The 22,624-nt window shown below is 38.5% G+C and overlaps 1 long non-coding RNA gene across 1 annotated transcript; it reads left to right on the forward strand.

Annotated features, from left to right (window-relative positions):
- The first annotated feature begins 6,056 nt into the window (after positions 1 to 6,056).
- Positions 6,057 to 19,422, forward strand: LOC135748436 (uncharacterized). Its single transcript, XR_010532022.2, has 6 exons — positions 6,057 to 6,194; positions 6,889 to 7,034; positions 18,235 to 18,332; positions 18,474 to 18,594; positions 18,675 to 18,789; positions 18,927 to 19,422. It is a non-coding gene; the product is annotated as an uncharacterized lncRNA (long non-coding RNA).
- The last annotated feature ends 3,202 nt before the right edge of the window (positions 19,423 to 22,624 follow it).

Below are 22,624 nucleotides of genomic sequence, written 5' to 3' on the forward strand. Positions count from 1 at the left end.
CGACTCTGGAGAGTTATGTAATGACCTCATGGGTCCTAACTATATATATTGCTCACATTACACAAGATTTCTTGCTATTTTACACAATTTGGGCAGGATCAGCTCTATATGTCCTGTCTCAGCTGTACAGTAATGTGGACCACACTCATCATCCTGTGAGCCAGTTTGTTTTAATAACCATTAGTTGACCAAGCTCCTTGACAAGATATTCGTGGGCAGAATTATGCATCATGGTTGACAATAAAAATAGATCTGGATGTTGTGCACCAACTAGAAGTATTTAGCAACTACCGTATGTGTCTTTTAATTCCACCTTTATTGACAGTGATACTGACAGTTATTTGTTGATAAATTAAATTGGCACACACGTCTCCTTGCACCTCCTACGACCTTCTCCAAGCTTCTCTGTCCTGCCACAATTCATATTCACTCCCAAGGACTTCATGACCCACTTGGAAAAAACTCATTCTCCTGCACGATCACATCAGCCTCTCTGCTACTAACCTCATTTGAGATCGTCTCGGATGAGAACATATTCCAGCTTCTCGCCAAACAATGTGCAACCACCCTTTCCTGGTTTATATCTAACCTGGATAATAAGTCCTACCAAGTCATCTGGAAAGGCTCGGACCCTTTCCTTAAGAACTACAGAGATTAGTGCTCAAAGCACTTCTTTTCTCTACTGACACCCGATTGCTCGGAACCATCATCCAATCGTGCAGCTCCTTTTGGCACTTCTGCGGTGATGATACGGTTGCATCTCATTCCTGCCTTTGCCTTGAAAATCTCAGATCCAATCTCTGCATGACTCTTTGGTCATATTGAACTGGACTACTCATCATCTCAAACTTATTCTTGACAATCTTGACAGAGCTCTGAATCCTTCTTGGCAAGATCTCACTTGCCAAATATCTCAGTTGAAGGTCAGGTAGTTAATGCCTCCCACCTGGAGATGAACTGGCTGTAATGTCAAGTTAATAATTCATCTCACATCAGGCTTTAGTACAGCATTTGATGTTCTGTGTAAAATCTGGAATGATATTTATTTATTAAACATAAAGGATTTAGTGTATGTACTATATTAATTATTTATTTTTAATTATCATTTTTTTGTTTATTTGTTTTTGTTTAATTCAAGTGCTGAAATAATCATCATTGTCAATCTTATGATATCTTTGGGTCAATGAACAGCTTGCATTAGACATTTAAAACCAGTCGTAACTTGTTGGTAAAGTGCTAAGGATCCCAGGATCAACCTCAAAAGTATTTTTCATACAAGTAAAAATTGCTGCTGCACACTTTCAGAAAACAGGTTAAAAAAAGTATAACACTTCGAAACGTTTGTACCTTTTCGGGTACAATATTATACCTTAACTTTTTCCCTGCCATTGACAAGTTTTCTCGTCAATTAAGAGAAAACATTTGCATAAAAAAAACCGTGTTCCTAATGAAATTTTATGTTAATCTGCAATACCGCAATTATCCACTTGCCTAATTTGTAAAAAAAAACTAAAGCCAAAACATTATTTACTAATTTTAAACACTGTGTATGTTTTGATAATCGTTCTGAATCGAATCTTTAACAAAATTCCTTTAACAAAAATGCAAAAAAAAATATTTTAAAGAAAATACCCATATTTAAATAAGCAGAGAAAAAATAGATAAGATGATTGTTTGTTTGTTTGTTTGTTTGTTTGTTGTTTGTTTGTATGAAGCAAAGGGTCTGTATTTTCATTTAATATATTTGTATGTTTATATATTTTTAGAAATTTCCCTGGAAGGTGTTTTGTGAAACTTTTGTGGAAATCACAAAAAATGCTGGCGGGCAACTTTTCAAGAAATGGCTGGCGGGGAATGAGTTAAGGACCTATTGTGTAACTTAAGGTACAATTTTGTACCAGTTTAATTTAAGGGATACAAAACAGTTATGTACCCCCAAAAGTTATAACATTGTATTATGTTTAGTATATCTGTAAAGGTACAAAAGCGAACCTTATACCACCTCAGCGACAAAAAAGGTACAGTTTTGTACCTTTTTTCTGACAGTAGATGAAAGCATACCATTGATGTGTACATGCAATAAATTATTAGTTACAAATAGTATATTATATAGTATATTAGTATTGTATATTAATATTTGCTGTATTACTATTGGTTGTATTGATAAGTATTACTATTATACGTTTAGGGTCACTTACACACTATTTATATTTTTTTATATGTTGGAACAATTGTATTTTCGTCTACAAAAAAAATCATTTTAAACATTTAATCATACACCTCCGCATTTAACCATTTTTAAGATCATAAGAAACATTTGGGTCAAGTGACCCTAAACTTTTGAACAGTAGTTTATGCACTGTATATATTTATTTATTTATTTTTACCAGAAATTGCTTGTAGCGTAGACCGTGGAATTGAAACCATTACAAATTTGTCAACAATTAAAAAGTGAATAATTTCCCATTAAAATGTTCTAATCATTTTTCTTATTAATTGAGTTAATTTGTGCACATTTGCCTTTCTCTATTAAACATCGCTAATTTGACAATAATATTTTCCTATGTGTTGTGTTGCCCTAATTGCACAAAGTTGCCCTGAGGGGACATAATAATTTTTGATGGGAGTGAGGGCTCTAGGGGCAAAACATTGATATCAATATTGTTTTCCCAGAACAATAATGTTCCAGAAATAAGTTGCATTTTTTTCTGTACAGAACAACGAGTCAAAACTCTGTTTTCAAGATACAAAGACAAAAGAGCATGTCTTGTCTTTCTTATCGTGATCCTGGAGTCAGATATGTATTGAAATTGAATTGACAGACAAGAAGTGCACAAACCATTGACATTTTAGGAACCTTTGATTTTGTGACAATGCCGTTTGCAGGGAGTTTGACTGCTCCTCAGGGGAGATCTTCTGTCAATGCTTTGTTTTATGTTACACCGATATTTCTCTGTAAGCAAAGTATATGTTTATGCTGTGAAGTATCTGCAGCCAGCGTCCTGAAATGTTCGGTATGACCTTTATGGATGTTTTACCTTTTTTGGCTGAACATTTTAACAAAGCCAATCTGGCAGGCGCATCACAGTGTGAAATTTCCAAAGCGTGACCTGCGTTTTTTGTGAAGTGATAAAGTGCTTTGTCCGTACTGTATCACAATCATATTCATATACACTGTCAAAAAATTTAAAAACAAATGTACCGCCCCTTACAAAAAGTACATCTTTGTATCTAAAGAGTTCATGATAGTACTGTCTAGTCAGTATAGTCGCTGTCCTTCCAAAAGCTTCTATGTCCAAATAAATTTCTTTATTGTCCTTTCGTAAATTCTTGTTGTGTCTGTCCCTTCAATAGTCAACATCAATGATTGAAAATGAAATCCTAACCCTAGATTGACAAATTACAATTATTATAATCATGGCCAACATCAAAGAGTAGTAACAGAAACAAAAAACACTGTATTTTAAAATGATTGCATATGGTGATGTACAAAGGTATAAAAAACTTCTATACCTTTTTTCTGAGAGTGTATAAAATGTATATTAAATATTAAACACGTATTGTTGATGCCAGTTGTTATGCCTTGCCCAGTCTGGCTGTTCAAACAAACAGATTGCAATTGGTGCTGACTTATAAGCCAAATCCATTCTGTAGGAAATAATTATGTAAGGACCTTGACATTAAGGCTCATTGCTGAATAATTCACGAGCTACGGATAATACTTGCGGAAGTGACATAATGATCTTGTCAAACCAAGTGTTCGTGCAAATGTGCCCGTCTATAATAATGACAGAGAAATGTCAAGCTTTTTTTCTGGCCACCATGGTTCCACTGTGGCGTAACAGCCCATCTTCTCCTCCAGCTCAGCTTGAGTCTCTCATTGGGGTGAATTGTGACTCAAGGCACCTCTGGGTAGTTACAGCTACTCTTTGGATATCAAAGTGTCTGTTAAGTCAGGTGTAAGGCTCAGAGGTGATTAACCACTTATATGGCACGTCCGGCTGTTAGAAACCGGGAAGAACTAACAATATCACGGATCTCTGTGGGCCAATTAGTTCTCATGTGAAATACCTTCATGAAAATATGGAAAATACAAGGTGATCTGATATGAGAGCCTGGCGGAAAATCCACTTCATGGGACTTGTAATTGTTAAGAAAGTTTGCAAGACTTCAGAACAGAATAGATTAGAAGTAAAGTGTTGAGATGTCTCTGGTATTCTTTAATTTATTATTTTGATTTATAAAAGATTAAACAACTGTATTCATCCAAGTGATTGACTTTGCCTGTCATATTTTACTGATGTCTTGATGCTTAACTATGTGTGAAAGCAGCCAAACAGAATTCATGTGTTAATGAGCGTTCATTGTTTTTATTTCCAGGGTCTATCTGTGAAGATAGGACACCTGTTTACTTCCTCCCTTGTGATAGCTTTTCTTCAAGTAATAAGTTAGTGGGAAAGTTTATCCACCTCCATGTGGCCTTGGATCACGCATGTTTGTTCTTTGTAGAGTGCGAGTAGGCAACTCTGGCGAATTAACTAAATCACAGGAGAAAAACAAGCGGAGCATGTAATTCACTGGCAGGAGTCATGAAACGTGACCGTTCTTTTTTTCCGTTGCTACTGTTGTTGAATGTTTCTGTGATATGGAGAATCTCATCGCATTGTATTGTGGCCTGAACGTAGGAGTTGGCCTTGTATTATTCTACAACGCACAGTATATAGTTCAGTTAAATTCTCTCAATATACATTCTTAAGGTGCTTGAAAGGTTCTTCACACACTTTCAGAAAAAAAATGGACCCAAACTGTCACATTGGCAGTAACCTTTAAAAAGGTCCTAAAATGAACTATTAAGGTATAGATATGTATACATTTGGTACCAAATTTTGTGTGCATCAGACGTTTTTTTGTGAAGGCAGATGAAGATGTGTTTGGCAGCATAATTCAAAAAGTATTGCAAGTTATTTTTTTTTCAGGTTAATTCAATCAATTTAAAAATAAAATAATGTACTGAATTAAACTGAACATATTACCATAGAATTACGCATTCAGAAACGGAGATGGCAGGCCGACAATTTTGTGATCATAAAAAACACCTGCAAGGCCTGAAAGAGATCAAGCCTCAGCCAAGTAAGAAAACGTATGCAAAATGAATGTAAGCATTACTTTCCATGAAAAGTAACTAAGTAAAGCAAATAGTTACTTTTTTGGGAGTAACTAAATATTGTAATGCATTACTTTTAAAAGTAACTTTCCCAACAGTGACCGCGACTGAGCCCACCTCTGCAAGCCGGCCAGGGTGCGATTAACCAAACTGTACAGAGTGATCACACCAGTAAAATGAATCAGGCTTTGGGGGGTCAACACCCTCGGGCGCGGTTTTGTCGGGATTGTGTGAGCGTGCCCTTAGTGCAGCATGCCCTTAGTGCCCTTACCCTTACTTCACTAGAAATAACTTTTGTGAAAGAGAAATGTTCTTTGGATGTTAACTCTTTTCCTGCCAGCATGTTTAAAAAAAAAGTTGTCATGAGCCAGCATTTTTCATGATTTTCACAAAAGTTTAATGCCTTCCAGAAAATGTTCTTCCTAAAATATACAGTGCCCTCCACAATTATTGGCACCCCTGTTTAAGATGTGCTAAAAGTAGTCAAATATATATATATATATATATATATATATATATATATATATATATATATATATATATATATATATATATATATATATACAATTATTGGCACCCCAACAATTCCTCTAAAAATGTAATAGATTTTTTTATATTTTTTTCTGTAGTTGCTAAAGTTGGCCAGGCTATCTACACTGTCAAAAATAAAGGTACAAAGCTGTCACTGGGGCAGTACCCTTTAAAAAAGGTCCTAATATGTACCATTTTGGTACAAATATGTACCTTTAAATTTACATATTGGCAGTTCAAAGTACACAGCAAAATCACCAGTGTTAAATTTTCAGGGATGGTGTTAAATACACAGTGTTGATGTTGTTTTAACACTATCGGGTAATAAAATAACACTGCCATTGCGAGGCCAGTGTTATATCCACACCAGTGTCAGTGTTAAACAAGGGTGTTATCAGATTTCACTCTGAGCGGTGTAAATCAAGCCACGCCTCCACTAAACATATCCTGTCAGGGATTTTACCGCCATTTTCTTTCACAGGAGGACTGAAGAGATCAGGTAAATCAGTCTCATAATATTCACATGGTTTAGCTAAATTAAACTGTTATTTCTCTGTCTGACTCTACGCAGCAATATGCCAAAAAACCCAAATAAGGTATTTTTCCCATTTTATTTCCCCTTTATTCGTTATTTGGTTCAGTTTAATCAGAGCTAACGTTACCTTGTGTTATGTTGTTCCCTTGTTAGTTTAGTAAGTTAAACTGCTAGCTAAAAGTTTTAACCAAGAAGGATAATATTAACAGGAGATATGAACGTATTGAACCATGATAAAACGCGACATGCACTACAAATTGAAGGTATGAAATTAAGTTAAATGAAAGCTCGTTTATTCACTATATGATGCTCGTTATGAGGTAATCATATAGGCTAGATACCGTGAGTTAACGAGGGCGTTTACATGCACGTGAGTGCACGGATATCGGTTAATTATTCAAATTACTGAAAAACACGGAGAAAACCGCAACCGCATTGTCATATGTTTTTCTAAGATGTATGCAAACAGGGGAAATATCGCCAAACCAACAATTAATTTTACCAAAACCTCACTAGATATCATCATTTGTATTGCTGGATTGGATGCATTGTGTGTTGTAAGCTTTTCGTGGTGCTAGATGTCAGACAGATGCAAATGGTAAATACATACGAAAGTGTAAAACGTGCATGGCGAACATTTGTTTTTCTGTCATTATAGATGCTAGTTTGGTGAAAGTTCACACTGAGTGCTTCAAATCATTCAGAAGAGATGCTGTTTTTAGGGCAGTTTATTAAAGAAGACCTGACATGGATGACTTCCAATGAGAAACGACTGCTAATACTTATATAAATTCATTACAGAAGGTAAGTTTATATATTTATACATATAAATCATTTTATTTGACATAACTGAACAGTTAACCAATCTTTTTAGTATATGTAGTTTTGTACATATTATTATTATTATTATGTTGGCTTGAAAAAGCCAACATATTGTTATTGCTATTAAACTTATATCTTATTATTATGTTGGCTTTGAAAAAGCCAATATATTGTTATTGCTATTAAACTTATATCTTATTATTCTACCCCAAAATTTCTGACACTAACTCGTCCTAGGGCTTTCAAGCTACATGCACCAAATTTTCCACAGACCTTCAGACTGGTCTGACTTAGTGTGCTATATCTTTTCTAACTGATGGGACCTTCCAAATTCCTAAACGGGGGGCTCGAACACCCCAAAATTTCCATTGATTTAACATTGAGACAAACTTTGACGGGTCATAGCTGTGAGTGAGAAACTTGTAGAAACTTGTGGCTTATCACATTTAAGGAGGCTGACAGGCTGTGTAAGAACATACCTCACAATGGGGTGTAAGCTGTACCCCTGGGGTGTAAGAGGCCCCCAAAATTTCCCATTGACTTATAATGGGGCAGGAAACATGCCCATAAAAGGGAATAAAAACGTCCCAGATGGCATATCTTCACTTTAGAGTGTCGCAGAGACATGGGGGTGGGCTCATTTTACTCAGGCAACCAATCAGTCTCTTAGGATCACCACAGAGCTATTAAGCCACGCCCCTAGCAACAATTTTGGGTACCCTAGCAACATCTCCCATAGACTACCATTATAAAAAGCCCAGATGCATATCTTTGCACAAGAGTGTCATAGAGACATAGGGGTGGGCTCATTTTACTCAGGCATCCAATCAGTCTCTTAGGATTCTTATTGAGGTATTAAGCCACGCCCCTAGCAACCAAATATGAACACCCTAGCAACATAATAAACAAAGCCTTATATCTCTGGATCTGAACATCATAGAGACATGGGGGTTGGGTCTTTGGGTCATGTTAGCGTCATGCTAGCTCCATGCTATGTCATACTAGCTTCATGCTAGCTTTATGCTAATTTCATGATAAATCTTGATAACTTCATGCTAAATCATGCTAACTTCATGCTAAATCATGCTAACTTCATGTTAAATCTTGTTAGCTGCACACTAAATAGTGCTAGCTTCATGCTAATCATGCTAGCATCATGCTAATCATGCTAGCATCATGCTAATCATGCTAATTTCACGTTAAATCATGTTAGCTTCATGCTAATCATGCTAACCTATGCTTACTTCATGCTAATTGTGCTAGCCTCATGCTAGCTTCATGCTAATCATGCTAACATCATGCTAGCTTCATGCTAATCATGCTAACATCATGCTAGCTTCATGCTAATCATGCTAGAATCATGCTAGCTTCGTGTTAATCATGCTAGTATCATGCTAGCTTCGTGCTAATCATGCTAGCATCCTGCTAGCTTCATGCTAATCATGCTAGCTTCATGCTAATCATGTAAGCATCATGCTAGCTTCATGCTTATCATGCTTATCATGCTAACATCATGTTAGCTTCATGCTAATCATGCTAGAATCATGCTAGTTATTATTCTTCTTAGCACCCCAAAATTTCTGACACTAACTCGTCCTAGAGCTTTCAAGCTACATGCACCAAATTTTCCACAGACCTTCAGACTGGTCTGACTTAGTGTGCTATATCTTTTCTAACTGATGGGACCTTCCGAATTCCTAAACGGGGCGCTCAAACACCCCAAATTTCCCATTTACTTAACATGGAGACAAACTTTGACGGGCCATAGCTGCGAGTGAGAAACTTGTAGAAACTTGTGGCTTACCACATTTAAGGAGGCTGACAGGCTCTGTAAGAACATACATCACATTAAGGTGTAAGCTGTACCCCTGGGGTGTAAGAGGCCCCCAAAATTTCCCATTGACTTATAATGGGGCAGGAAACATGCCCATATAAGGGAGTAAAAGCGTCCCAGATGGAATATCTTTACTTTAGAGTGTCGTATAGACATGGGGGTGGGCTCATTTTACTCAGTCATCCAATCAGTCTCTTAGGATCGCCCCAGAGCTATTAAGCCACGCCCCTAGCAACAATTTTGGGTACCCTAGCAACATCTCCCATAGACTACCATTATAAAAAGCCCAGATGGATATCTTTACACCAGAGTGTCATAGAGACATAGGGGTGGGCTCATTTTACTCAGGCATCCAATCAGTCTCTTAGGATTCCTACTGAGGTATTAAACCACGCCCCTAGCAACCAATTTGAGCACCCTAGCAACATAATAAACAAAGCCTTATATCTCTGGATCTGAACATCATAGAGACATGGGGGTTGGGTCTTTGGGTCATGTTAGCTTCATGCTAGCTCCATGCTAAGTCATACTAGCTTCATGCTAGTTTCATGCTAGCTTTATGCTAATTTCATAATAAATCTTGCTAACTTCATGCTAAATCATGCTAACTTCATGTTAAATCTTGTTAGCTGCACGCTAAATAGTACTAGCTTAATGCTAATCATGCTAGCATCATGCTAATCATGCTAGCTTCACGTTAAATCATGCTAGCTTCATGCTAATCATGCTATTCTCATGCTAACTTCATGTTAATCATGCAAGCCTCGTGCTAGCTTCATGCTAGCTTCATGCTAATCTTGCTAGTTTCATGCTAGCTTCATGCTAATCATGCTAGCATCATGCTAGCTTCATGCTAATCATGCTAGCATCATGCTAGCTTCATGCTAATCATGCTAGAATCATGCTAGTTTCATGCTAATCATGCTAGCTTTATGCTAGCTTCATGCTAATCGTGCTAGCATCATGCTAGCTTCATGCTAATCGTGCTAGCTTCATGCTAGCTACATGCTAATCATGCTAGCATCATGCTAATTAGCTACATGCTAATCATGCTAGCATCAAGCTAGCTTCATGCTAATCATGCTAGCTTCATGCTAATCATGCTAGCATCATACTAGCTTCATGCTAATCATGCTAGCATCATGCTAGCTTCATGTTAGCTTCATGCTAATCATGCTAACATCATGCTAGCTACATGCTAATCATGCTAGCATCATGCTAGCTTCATGCTAATCATGCTAGCTTCATGCTAATCATGCTAGCATCATGCTAGCTTCATGCTAATCATGCTAGCATCATGTTAGCATCATGCTAGCTTCATGCTAATCATGCTAGCATCATGCTAGCTTCATGCTAATCATGCTAGCATCATGCTAGCTTCATGCTAATCATGCTAGCATTATGCTAGCTTCATGCTAGCTTCATGCTAATCATGCTAGCATCATGCTAGCTTCATGCTAATCATGCTAGCATCATGCTAGCTACATGCTAATCATGCTAGCATCATGCTAGCTTCATGCTAATCATGCTAGCTTCATGCTAATCATGCTAGCATCATGCTAATCATGCTAGCATCATGCTAGCTTCATGCTAATCATGCTAGCTTCATGCTAGCTTCATGCTAGCTACATGCTAATCATGCTAACATCATGCTAGCTTCATGCTAATCATGCTAGCTTCATGCTAATCATGCTAGCATCATGCTAGCTTCATGCTAATCATGCTAGCATCATGCTAGCTTCATGCTAATCATGCTAGCATCATGCTAGCTTCATGCTAGCTTCATGCTAATCATGCTAGCATCATGCTAGCTTCATGCTAATCATGCTAGCATCATGCTAGCTTCATGCTAATCATGCTAGCATCATGCTAGCTTCATGCTAATCATGCTAGCATCATGCTAGCTTCATGCTAATCATGCTAGCATCATGCTAGCTTCATGCTAGCTACATGCTAATCATGCTAACATCATGCTAGCTACATGCTAATCATGCTAGCTTCATGTTCGCTTCATGCTAATCATGCTAACATCATGCTAGCTTCATGCTAATCATGCTAGCATCATGCTAGCTTCATGCTAATCATGGTAACATCATGCTACCTTCATGCTAATCATGCTAGCTTCATGCTAGCATCATGGTAGCTTCATGCTAATCATGCTAGCATCATGCTAGCTTCATGCTAATCATGCTAGCATCATGCTAGCTTCATGCTAATCATGGTAGCTTCATGCTAGCTTCATGCTAATCATGTTAGCTTTATACTTAAACATACTAACTGCCAGATAGCCTACTAAACTAAACTTCTGTCAATCCGTTTTAAACGTTCAGGCTACGCTTTTTCAAGCCAACATAAAGTTTGTCTTCAAACTTTAATATCTAGTTATGTTGGCTTTGAAAAAGCCAATATATTGTTATTGCTATTAAACTTATATCTTATTATTCTACCCCAAAATTTCTGACACTAACTCGTCCTAGGGCTTTCAAGCTACATGCACCAAATTTTCCACAGACCTTCAGACTGGTCTGACTTAGTGTGCTATATCTTTTCTAACTGATGGGACCTTCCGAATTCCTAAACGGGGGTCTCGAACACCCCAAAATTTCCATTGACTTAACATTGAGACAAACTTTGACGGGTCATAGCTGTGAGTGAGAAACTTGTAGAAACTTGTGGCTTACCACATTTAAGGTGGCTGACAGGCTCTGTAAGAACATACATCACAATGGGGTGTAAGCTATACCCCTGGGGTGTAAGAGGCCCCCAAAATTTCCCATTGACTTATAATGGGGCAGGAAACATGCCCATATAAGGGAATAAAAGCGTCCCAGATGGAATATCTTTACTTTAGAGTGTCGTAGAGACATGGGGGTGGGCTCATTTTACTCAGTCATCCAATCAGTCTCTTAGGATCGCCCCAAAGCTATTTAGCCACGCCCCTAGCAACAATTTTGGGTACCCTAGCAACATCTCCCATAGACTACCATTATAAAAAGCCCAGATGGATATCTTTACACCAGAGTGTCATAGAGACATAGGGGTGGGCTCATTTTACTCAGGCATCCAATCAGTCTCTTAGGATTCCTACTGAGGTATTAAACCACGCCCCTAGCAACCAATTTGAGCACCCTAGCAACATAATAAACAAAGCCTTATATCTCTGGATCTGAACATCTTAGAGACATGGGGGTTGGGTCTTTGGGTCATGTTAGCTTCATGCTAGCTCCATGCTAAGTCATACTAGCTTCATGCTAGTTTCATGCTAGCTTTATGCTAATTTCATAATAAATCTTGCTAACTTCATGCTAAATCATGCTAACTTCATGTTAAATCTTGTTAGCTGCACGCTAAATAGTGCTAGCTTAATGCTAATCATGCTAGCATCATGCTAATCATGCTAGCTTCACGTTAAATCATGCTAGCTTCATGCTAATCATGCTATTCTCATGCTAACTTCATGTTAATCATGCAAGCCTCGTGCTAGCTTCATGCTAGCTTCATGCTAATCTTGCTAGTTTCATGCTAGCTTCATGCTAATCATGCTAGCATCATGCTAGCTTCATGCTAATCATGCTAGAATCATGCTAGTTTCATGCTAATCATGCTAGCATCATGCTAGCTTCATGCTAATCATGCTAGCATCATGCTAGCTTCATGCTAATCATGCTAGCTTCATGCTAATCATGCTAGCTTCATGCTAGCTTCATGCTAGCTACATGCTAATCATGCTAACATCATGCTAGCTTCATGCTAATCATGCTAGCTTCATGCTAATCATGCTAGCATCATGCTAGCTTCATGCTAGCTTCATGCTAATCATGCTAGCTTCATGCTAATCATGCTAGCATCATGCTAGCTTCATGCTAATCATGCTAGCATCATGCTAGCATCATGCTAGCTTCATGCTAGCATCATGCTAGCTTCATGCTAGCTACATGCTAATCATGCTAGCATCATGCTAGCTTCATGCTAATCATGCTAGCATCATGCTAGCTTCATGCTAATCATGCTAGCATCATGCTAGCTTCATGCTAACATCATGCTAGCTTCATGCTAATCATGCTAGCTTCATGCTAGCTACATGCTAATCATGATAGCATCATGCTAGCTACATGCTAATCATGCTAGCTTCATGCTAATCATGCTAGCATCATGCTAGCTTCATGCTAATCATGCTAACATCATGCTAGCTTCATGCTAGCTACATACTAATCATGCTAGCATCATGCTAGCTTCATGCTAATCATGCTAGCATCATGCCAATCATGCTAGCATCATGCTAGCTTCATGCTAATCATGCTAGCTTCATGCTAGCATCATGGTAGCTTCATGCTAATCATGCTAGCATCATGGTAGCTTCATGCTAATCATGCTAGCATCATGCTAACTTCATGCTAATCATGCTAGCATCATGCTAGCTTCATGCTAATCATGCTAGCATCATGCTAGCTTCATGCTAATCATGTTAGCTTCATGCTAGCTTCATGCTAATCATGTTAGCTTCATACTTAAACATACTAACTGCCAGATAGCCTACTAAACTAAACTTCTGTCAATCCGTTTTAAACGTTCAGGCTACGCTTTTTCAAGCCAACATAAAGTTTGTCTTCAAACTTTAATATCTAGTTATTATTATTATTCTACCCCAAAATTTCTGACACTAACTCGTCCTAGAGTTTTCAAGCTACATGCACCAAATTTTCCACAGACCTTCAGACTGGTCTGACTTAGTGTGCTATATCTTTTCTAACTGATGGGACCTTCCGAATTCCTAAACGGGGGTCTCGAACACCCCAAAATTTCCATTGACTTAACATTGAGACAAACTTTGACGGGTCATAGCTGTGAGTGAGAAACTTGTAGAAACTTGTGGCTTACCACATTTAAGGTGGCTGGCAGGCTCGGTAAGAACATACATCACAATGGGGTGTAAGCTATACCCCTGGGGTGTAAGAGGCCCCCAAAATTGCCCATTGACTTATAATGGGGCAGGAAACATGCCCATATAAGGGAATAAAAGCATCCCAGATGGAATATCTTTACTTTAGAGTGTCGTAGAGACATGGGGGTTGGACCGTTTTACTTGTGGCTTGAAGGTTGATCATTATGGGATGCCATTTTTCTCCCTAGCAACCAAACTTAGTACCCTAGCAACGGAATAAACAAAGCCTTATATCTCCGCTTCAGAACATCATAGAGACACGGGGGTTGGACCGTTTTACTTGTGGCTTGAAGGTTGATCATTATGGGATGCCAATTTTCTCCCTAGCAACCAAACTTAGTACCCTAGCAACGGAATAAACAAAGCCTTATATCTCCGCTTCAGAACATCATAGAGACACGGGGGTTGGACCGTTTTACTTGTGGCTTGAAGGTTGATCATTATGGGATGCCAATTTTCTCCCTAGCAACCAAACTTAGTACCCTAGCAACGGAATAAACAAAGCCTTATATCTCCGCTTCAGAACATCATAGAGACACGGGGGTTGGACCGTTTTACTTGTGGCTTGAAGGTTGATCATTATGGGATGCCAATTTTCTCCCTAGCAACCAAACTTAGTACCCTAGCAACGGAATAAACAAAGCCTTATATCTCCGCTTCAGAACATCATAGAGACACGGGGGTTGGACCGTTTTACTTGTGGCTTGAAGGTTGATCATTATGGGATGCCAATTTTCTCCCTAGCAACCAAACTTAGTACCCTAGCAACGGAATAAACAAAGCCTTATATCTCCGCTTCAGAACATCATAGAGACACGGGGGTTGGACCGTTTTACTTGTGGCTTGAAGGTTGATCATTATGGGATGCCAATTTTCTCCCTAGCAACCAAACTTAGTACCCTAGCAACGGAATAAACAAAGCCTTATATCTCCGCTTCAGAACATCATAGAGACACGGGGGTTGGACCGTTTTACTTGTGGCTTGAAGGTTGATCATTATGGGATGCCAATTTTCTCCCTAGCAACCAAACTTAGTACCCTAGCAACGGAATAAACAAAGCCTTATATCTCCGCTTCAGAACATCATAGAGACACGGGGGTTGGACCGTTTTACTTGTGGCTTGAAGGTTGATCATTATGGGATGCCAATTTTCTCCCTAGCAACCAAACTTAGTACCCTAGCAACGGAATAAACAAAGCCTTATATCTCCGCTTCAGAACATCATAGAGACACGGGGGTTGGACCGTTTTACTTGTGGCTTGAAGGTTGATCATTATGGGATGCCAATTTTCTCCCTAGCAACCAAACTTAGTACCCTAGCAACGGAATAAACAAAGCCTTATATCTCCGCTTCAGAACATCATAGAGACACGGGGGTTGGACCGTTTTACTTGTGGCTTGAAGGTTGATCATTATGGGATGCCAATTTTCTCCCTAGCAACCAAACTTAGTACCCTAGCAACGGAATAAACAAAGCCTTATATCTCCGCTTCAGAACATCATAGAGACACGGGGGTTGGACCGTTTTACTTGTGGCTTGAAGGTTGATCATTATGGGATGCCAATTTTCTCCCTAGCAACCAAACTTAGTACCCTAGCAACGGAATAAACAAAGCCTTATATCTCCGCTTCAGAACATCATAGAGACACGGGGGTTGGACCGTTTTACTTGTGGCTTGAAGGTTGATCATTATGGGATGCCAATTTTCTCCCTAGCAACCAAACTTAGTACCCTAGCAACGGAATAAACAAAGCCTTATATCTCCGCTTCAGAACATCATAGAGACACGGGGGTTGGACCGTTTTACTTGTGGCTTGAAGGTTGATCATTATGGGATGCCAATTTTCTCCCTAGCAACCAAACTTAGTACCCTAGCAACGGAATAAACAAAGCCTTATATCTCCGCTTCAGAACATCATAGAGACACGGGGGTTGGACCGTTTTACTTGTGGCTTGAAGGTTGATCATTATGGGATGCCAATTTTCTCCCTAGCAACCAAACTTAGTACCCTAGCAACGGAATAAACAAAGCCTTATATCTCCGCTTCAGAACATCATAGAGACACGGGGGTTGGACCGTTTTACTTGTGGCTTGAAGGTTGATCATTATGGGATGCCAATTTTCTCCCTAGCAACCAAACTTAGTACCCTAGCAACGGAATAAACAAAGCCTTATATCTCCGCTTCAGAACATCATAGAGACATGGGGGTTGGACCGTTTTACTTGTGGCTTGAAGGTTGATCATTATGGGATGCCAATTTTCTCCCTAGCAACCAAACTTAGTACCCTAGCAACGGAATAAACAAAGCCTTTTATCTCCGCTTCAGAACATCTTAGAGACACGGGGGTTTGACCGTTTTACTTGTGGCTTGAAGGTTGATCATTATGGGATGCCAATTTTCTGCCTAGCAACCAAACTTAGTACCCTAGCAACGGAATAAACAAAGCCTTATATCTCCGCTTCAGAACATCATAGAGACACGGGGGTTGGACCGTTTTACTTGTGGCTTGAAGGTTGATTATTATGGGATGCCAATTTCCTCCCTAGCAACCAAACTTAGTACCCTAGCAACGGAATAAACAAAGCCTTTTATCTCCGCTTCAGAACATCTTAGAGACAGGGGTTTGACCGTTTTACTTGTGGCTTGAAGGTTGATCATTATGGGATGCCAATTTTCTCCCTAGCAACCAAACTTAGTACCCTAGCAACGGAATAAACAAAGCCTTTTATCTCCGCTTCAGAACATCTTAGAGACACGGGGGTTTGACCGTTTTACTTGTGGCTTGAAGGTTGATCATTATGGGATGCCAATTTTCTGCCTAGCAACCAAACTTAGTACCCTAGCAACGGAATAAACAAAGCCTTATTTCTCCGCTTCAGAACATCTTAGAGACACGGGGGTTGGACCGTTTTACTTGTGGCTTGAAGGTTGATTATTATGGGATGCCAATTTCCTCCCTAGCAACCAAACTTAGTACCCTAGCAACGGAATAAACAAAGCCTTATATCTCAGCATCAGAACATTGTAGAGACACGGGGGTTGGACCGTTTTACTTGTGGCTTGAAGGTTGATCATTATGGGATGCCAATTTTCTCCCTAGCAACCAAACTTAGTACCCTAGCAACGGAATAAACAAAGCCTTATATCTCCGCTTCAGAACATCATAGAGACATGGGGGTTGGACTGTTTTACTTGTGGCTTGAAGGTTGATCATTATGGGATGCCAATTTTCTCCCTAGCAACCAAACTTAGTACCCTAGCAACGGAATAAACAAAGCCTTTTATCTCTGCTTCAGAACATCTTAGAGACACGGGGGTTTGACCGTTTTACTTGTGGCTTGAAGGTTGATCATTATGGGATGCCAATTTTCTCCCTAGCAACCAAACTTAGTACCCTAGCAACGGAATAAACAAAGCCTTATATCTCCGCTTCAGAACATCATAGAGACACGGGGGTTGGACCGTTTTACTTGTGGCTTGAAGGTTGATCATTATGGGATGCCAATTGTCTCCCTAGCAACCAAACTTAGTACCCTAGCAACGGAATAAACAAAGCCTTATATCTCCGCTTCAGAACATCATAGAGACATGGGGGTTGGACCGTTTTACTTGTGGCTTGAAGGTTGATCATTATGGGATGCCAATTTTCTCCCTAGCAACCAAAGTTAGTACCCTAGCAACGGAATAAACAAAGCCTTATATCTCCGCTTCAAAACATCATAGAGACACGGGGGTTGGACCGTTTTACTTGTGGCTTGAAGGTTGATCATTATGGGATGCCAATTTTCTCCCTAGCAACCAAACTTAGTACCCTAGCAACGGAATAAATGTTAGCTTCATTCTAGCTTCATGCTAATCATGTTAGCTTCATGCTAGCTTCATGCTAATCATGCTAGCATCATGCTAGCTTCATGCTAATCATGTTAGCTTCATGTTAGCTTCATGCTAATCATGTTAGCTTCATGCTAGCTTCATACTGATCATGCTAACATCATGCTAGCTTCATGCTAATCATGCTAGCTTCATGCTAATCATGCTAACTTCATGCTAATCATGCTAACAGCCAGATAGCCTACTAAAATAAACTTCTGTCAAACCATTTTAAATGTTCAGGCTACGCTTTTTCAAGCCAACATAAAGTTTGTCCTCAAACTTTAATATCTAGTTATTATTATTATTATTATTATTAATCTGGAAAGAAACTCACATGACCTGCTGCCAACTTTAATAAAAATATTATCTTCTCATACATCGTTTTGCTATTGATATCATATTAAATAGCAATCAAATTGATTACTATTTTGAAAATGTATGAAGATTCATATTTTGTCTTGAGTGCGTTTTTTAATATAAAAAGAATGTTGAGTTTTCAGAATCTTTATTGTAATTTTTTTGTGATAGGACCCTACCAGACTATATTTATATACGGCATACCCATGAATTCTGGAACTGTTATTCCTTAACCCAGTTTGGAGGATAAGAGCATACCAACTAGTTATGTGAGTACACACAGTACATTAGTACTGTACACTGTCTCTAACATGATTTATTATACTGAGATTATTTTGATTCAAATAACGGTTCAAACTGCACCCTTTTTAGTATTTTCTTGACTTTTTTTTGTCTTTGAAAATCTGCAGAAATATGCTGAGGCGATGTATTGCAAAATGGCCAACATACAACAATTAAAGGATAATTGCAGACTACATCCTGATGAAGATACGGGTGACCCTCTGTCTGGTCAACAGGAGTTTAAATATGGTAAGTGTACACGGGTTTGCTACTTTTACGGTTTTAAAGTTTAACTGTATACTCATGGTGTTTAAATTCTGTTTTGCTAGGACGGGACAGTGATGTGGCAGCTCTTCCCTGGCTCATTCACCTCTTGCCTTCATTTGTGAAAGGAAGAAAGAAGAAAGAGGGTCAATGTGCAACTGAAGCTACTGATTGTGCTGTGTAAGTTTTTTGGTATTTTGTTCTAGTTATTTATTCAGCAGTTAGTTTGCTTGCATTGTTCACCCCATGTAAATGCATACAATTTCATAAATACACATCAAATACATTCATCAAATACACTATTTTAAAACACTAAGGTGATGAGAATCAATCCATGCTTTGAGGTGGATGGATCAGCACAGCCCTGCCTGCTCTGTGTTGGGAACAGAAGTTGCATCCAGAATTTTTGCATCATTCTGGACCAAAAAGCCATTCCCTCCATGATGAAGACCACTGATGCAGCCTTCCACTACATCATGAGTAAAACAACTACAGAACTAAATACCAGGTTGGAACGTATTTAAGAAAAATGAAAGGTCTTTTGAATTGAAATGTCTGTTTTGTTATGGATAAATCTTTAGTATTGTGAAGGATAAGCATTTCTGCCTGCCAGTAAGGTAATTGCAGTGTATTTTAATGTTCAAGTTTTGAGTAGGGTGGCTAATTTTTTTTTTTACTCTCATTTGATTTATTAAAGACCTTATAATAAGTGGTTTTCATGTCACTGCGCTGTGGTATAAGATAACTTTCATTATTCCATACTGTATTCTGTTTCTAATTGTAGCTGAGGTATTTAAATAAGCAGTGTTAAATGCAAAGTGCTGTGTGTATCAATGTAAATATTAAATGTGATGTACTTTAATAAAAAGAGGTTTTGCAATATTTCTTGTCATTTGTCTTATATATAAACAATCCATTAGCAACAAAAGTGTGGCTATTAATCAGTATTTTAACACTTAACATTGTTGAATTGACATTACACTGGTGTTGACCTTAAATTAGGAGTGTTAATTTTTAACACTGTATTTCTGTGCCAACACCAGTGTAGTGTGGAAACAACAATGAATAGTGTTGAACAAAGTGTAAAATTTAACAATATTGAGTGTTAAATTAACATATAATGGGTGTTGTTAAATTAACACTACACTTTTGACTAAATTAACACAGTGTAGTGTGGACACATATACACACTTTGCCAGTGTTAAATTTGACACTGTGGGTGTTATTTTAACACCAGTGATTTTGCTGTGTACTAATATGCACTATTTGGGTACAAAGGTGTACCTTTTTGAAAGGGTACTGTCCCAGTGACAACTTTTGGACCTTTATTTCTGAGAGTGTAGGAACTTTTTAATTAGTAATTCATGACTTCCTGTTTATCTGGGGAATACATATGGCATGACACAGAAGCCTAATTCTCAAAGACAAGAGAACACACCATTAAAGTAAGGCAGATGTGTGTCGACCTTCATAAGTCACGCAATGGCCACAAGAAAATAGCCACTCGCCTTAACTTGCCCGTATCTACAGTCAGAGGAATCATTGGAACAGTGACAAACAAGGCTGAAAGGGGTCCCAACTTTATCTTGCCACAAAGCACAGTGGGGAGGATGGTAAGAAAGTAAAAAAAATCGTAAGTTTACTGTCTCAGAATTGCATCAAAGAGTGGCATCTTGGGGTCACAAAGTCTCCATAACAACCATCAGACGCTCTCTACACGCCAACAAGCTGTTTGGGAGGCATTCAAAGAAAAAGCTTTTCTCACTAACATTCACAAACGTAAACGTCTGGAGTTTGCTAAGCGGTACTGGGACTTCAACTGGGATTGTGTGCTTTGGTCAGATGAGACTAAGATTGAGCTTTTTGGCAACAAACACTCTGGCATAAAACAAAAGATGAGTATGCTGAAAAGCACCTCATGCCCACCGTGAAGTATGGTGGAGAATCTGTGATGCTGTGGCCCTGTTTCTCTTTCAAAGGCCCTGGGAACCTTGTTAGGGTGCATGGTATTATAAACGCTTTGAACTACCAGGACATTTTAAATAAAAACCTGATGGCCTCTGCCAGAAAGCTGAAGATGGGTCATCATTGGGTCTTTCAGCAGGATAATGATCCAAAACATGTGGCAAAATCTACACAAAAATGCTTCAGCAGTCACAAACTCTAGGTCCTCCCATGGCCATCTCAGTCCCCGGACTTCAACCCAATCGAAAACCTGTGGGGCGAGCTAAAGAGGAGAGTGCAAAAGAGAGGACCCAGGACACTGGATGATCTAGACAGATTGTGCAAAGAAGAATGGTCAAAGATCCCTCTCTCTGTGTTCTCCAATCTTGTGAAATGTTAAAGGAGGAGATTAAGTACTGTCTTGATGGCAAAAGGGGGTTGTACAAAGTATTAACATCAGGGGTGCAAATAATTTTGGGACAAATGATTTCAAGTTCTTGTTTTTTTTTTCTAAAAAAAAAAAAATGTGTTACCACCAAAGTAATGTACTTAAATGAAAGGTTGGATTTTCTCTTTTTTTTTGCATTTGGGTTCTGTGTTGTTTAAAAAAAAAAGATAATTTTTAGAAGTCCACGACCACATTTGAACAGGGGTGCCAATAATTGTATAGGGCACTGTAAAAACATACAATATATCAAATGAAAGAACAGACCCTATGCTTCATCCTACCTTCATTAGTTCTCTTATATCACCTCTGAAATATGGGTAGGTTTCTTCAAAAACACCAAATTGTGATCAAAAACCCAAGAAAATTACATTTTTGTGAAGGACTTTTGATAGAGATCAGATTCAGAGCAGTCCTCAAAACTTACATGTACATACAGCTGTTTGACCTAGGGCGATACTTCTGGGTTTTATAAGTTGCGAAAGAGCGCCATTTGGTGAATAATAGAGGTATTTCGGAAAGCCGGAAATACTCGTCACTGGCAGGGTAAATTGAAGAGTAAATTAAAGAGTCCATAGCACAAGCTGTTTCTGCGTATCTAATGTAAATCTGGGGTGCCTATAGAGTAGTATTACATCCTTCATATTTCCGAAGAGTCTTTAGTTTTATCAGATTTATAAAAGGCATACTAACTTTACTGATTCTTTCCGATAACGTGCATAACATTTTGCAAGGAGGAGTTACTAGCTGCGTGAGGAGCGAGTCCGAGTCAACACTTTATACAATACTGACTAGATAACTTATGATTCACTAAATGTTTGTGTCATTTATATAATATGTAATATATGTGTGGGCGTGGTTTTCCGGGGGAAGTGCCCATAAAAACAAGTGATAAGTATACCGTACACCTGAAACGCAGCTGAACCTGTAATAAAAAAAAAAAAAAAAACTTTCATAAACTTGTACGAACCCTGGCAAAGTGCAATCGGCACAGAGATACTCTGTAACACCAACTGCTTTTGTTACACTTTGCATTTGTCTAGCATGAGGAACAACTCTTAAACTGTGTTTGCATGAAATACCGTTGACCCCCCCTCCCATTAAGTATTGGATTTATTTTATTTATTTATTTTAGGAAACTTGATGCAGTACATAATGCCTTCATTTCATCTTCATCTCTTCTTCAAATTAAATACAATTTAAAGCATACTAGTCAAACCATTGTAGATGATTGCTGACATACTGTAAGAATTGATATGTCTAGTAAAAGATATAGTGGAGCTTTAGGCTTATAGGTAACCATGACCATCAATCCATACGCTGCCTCTATCAAAGTGTTTTGGTAGAATGGAGAATCGATTTGGTTTCTTGAGAATCCCAAAACTTCCCAATTTAAAAAACAAACAATGCTATTTCTTTTCACTTTTCTGAGCATGGGACTTAAAGACCTCATTAAATCGCTTGAAGTGCACAATTTTCTTTCCTGCATTGATTTATGGTGCATTGCAAGCAGCATAAATGATTCCTTCGCAGGGAAAACTTTTACGCTATGCTTTGTATTCAAGTTTATTTTAGACAGAAGTTCCTCCTCAGACAAACTTAAAAGTGAATTCAGAATGATTGTTA

This window comes from Paramisgurnus dabryanus, chromosome 16 (genome assembly GCF_030506205.2).
Source record: "Paramisgurnus dabryanus chromosome 16, PD_genome_1.1, whole genome shotgun sequence".
NCBI lineage: Eukaryota > Metazoa > Chordata > Actinopteri > Cypriniformes > Cobitidae > Paramisgurnus > Paramisgurnus dabryanus.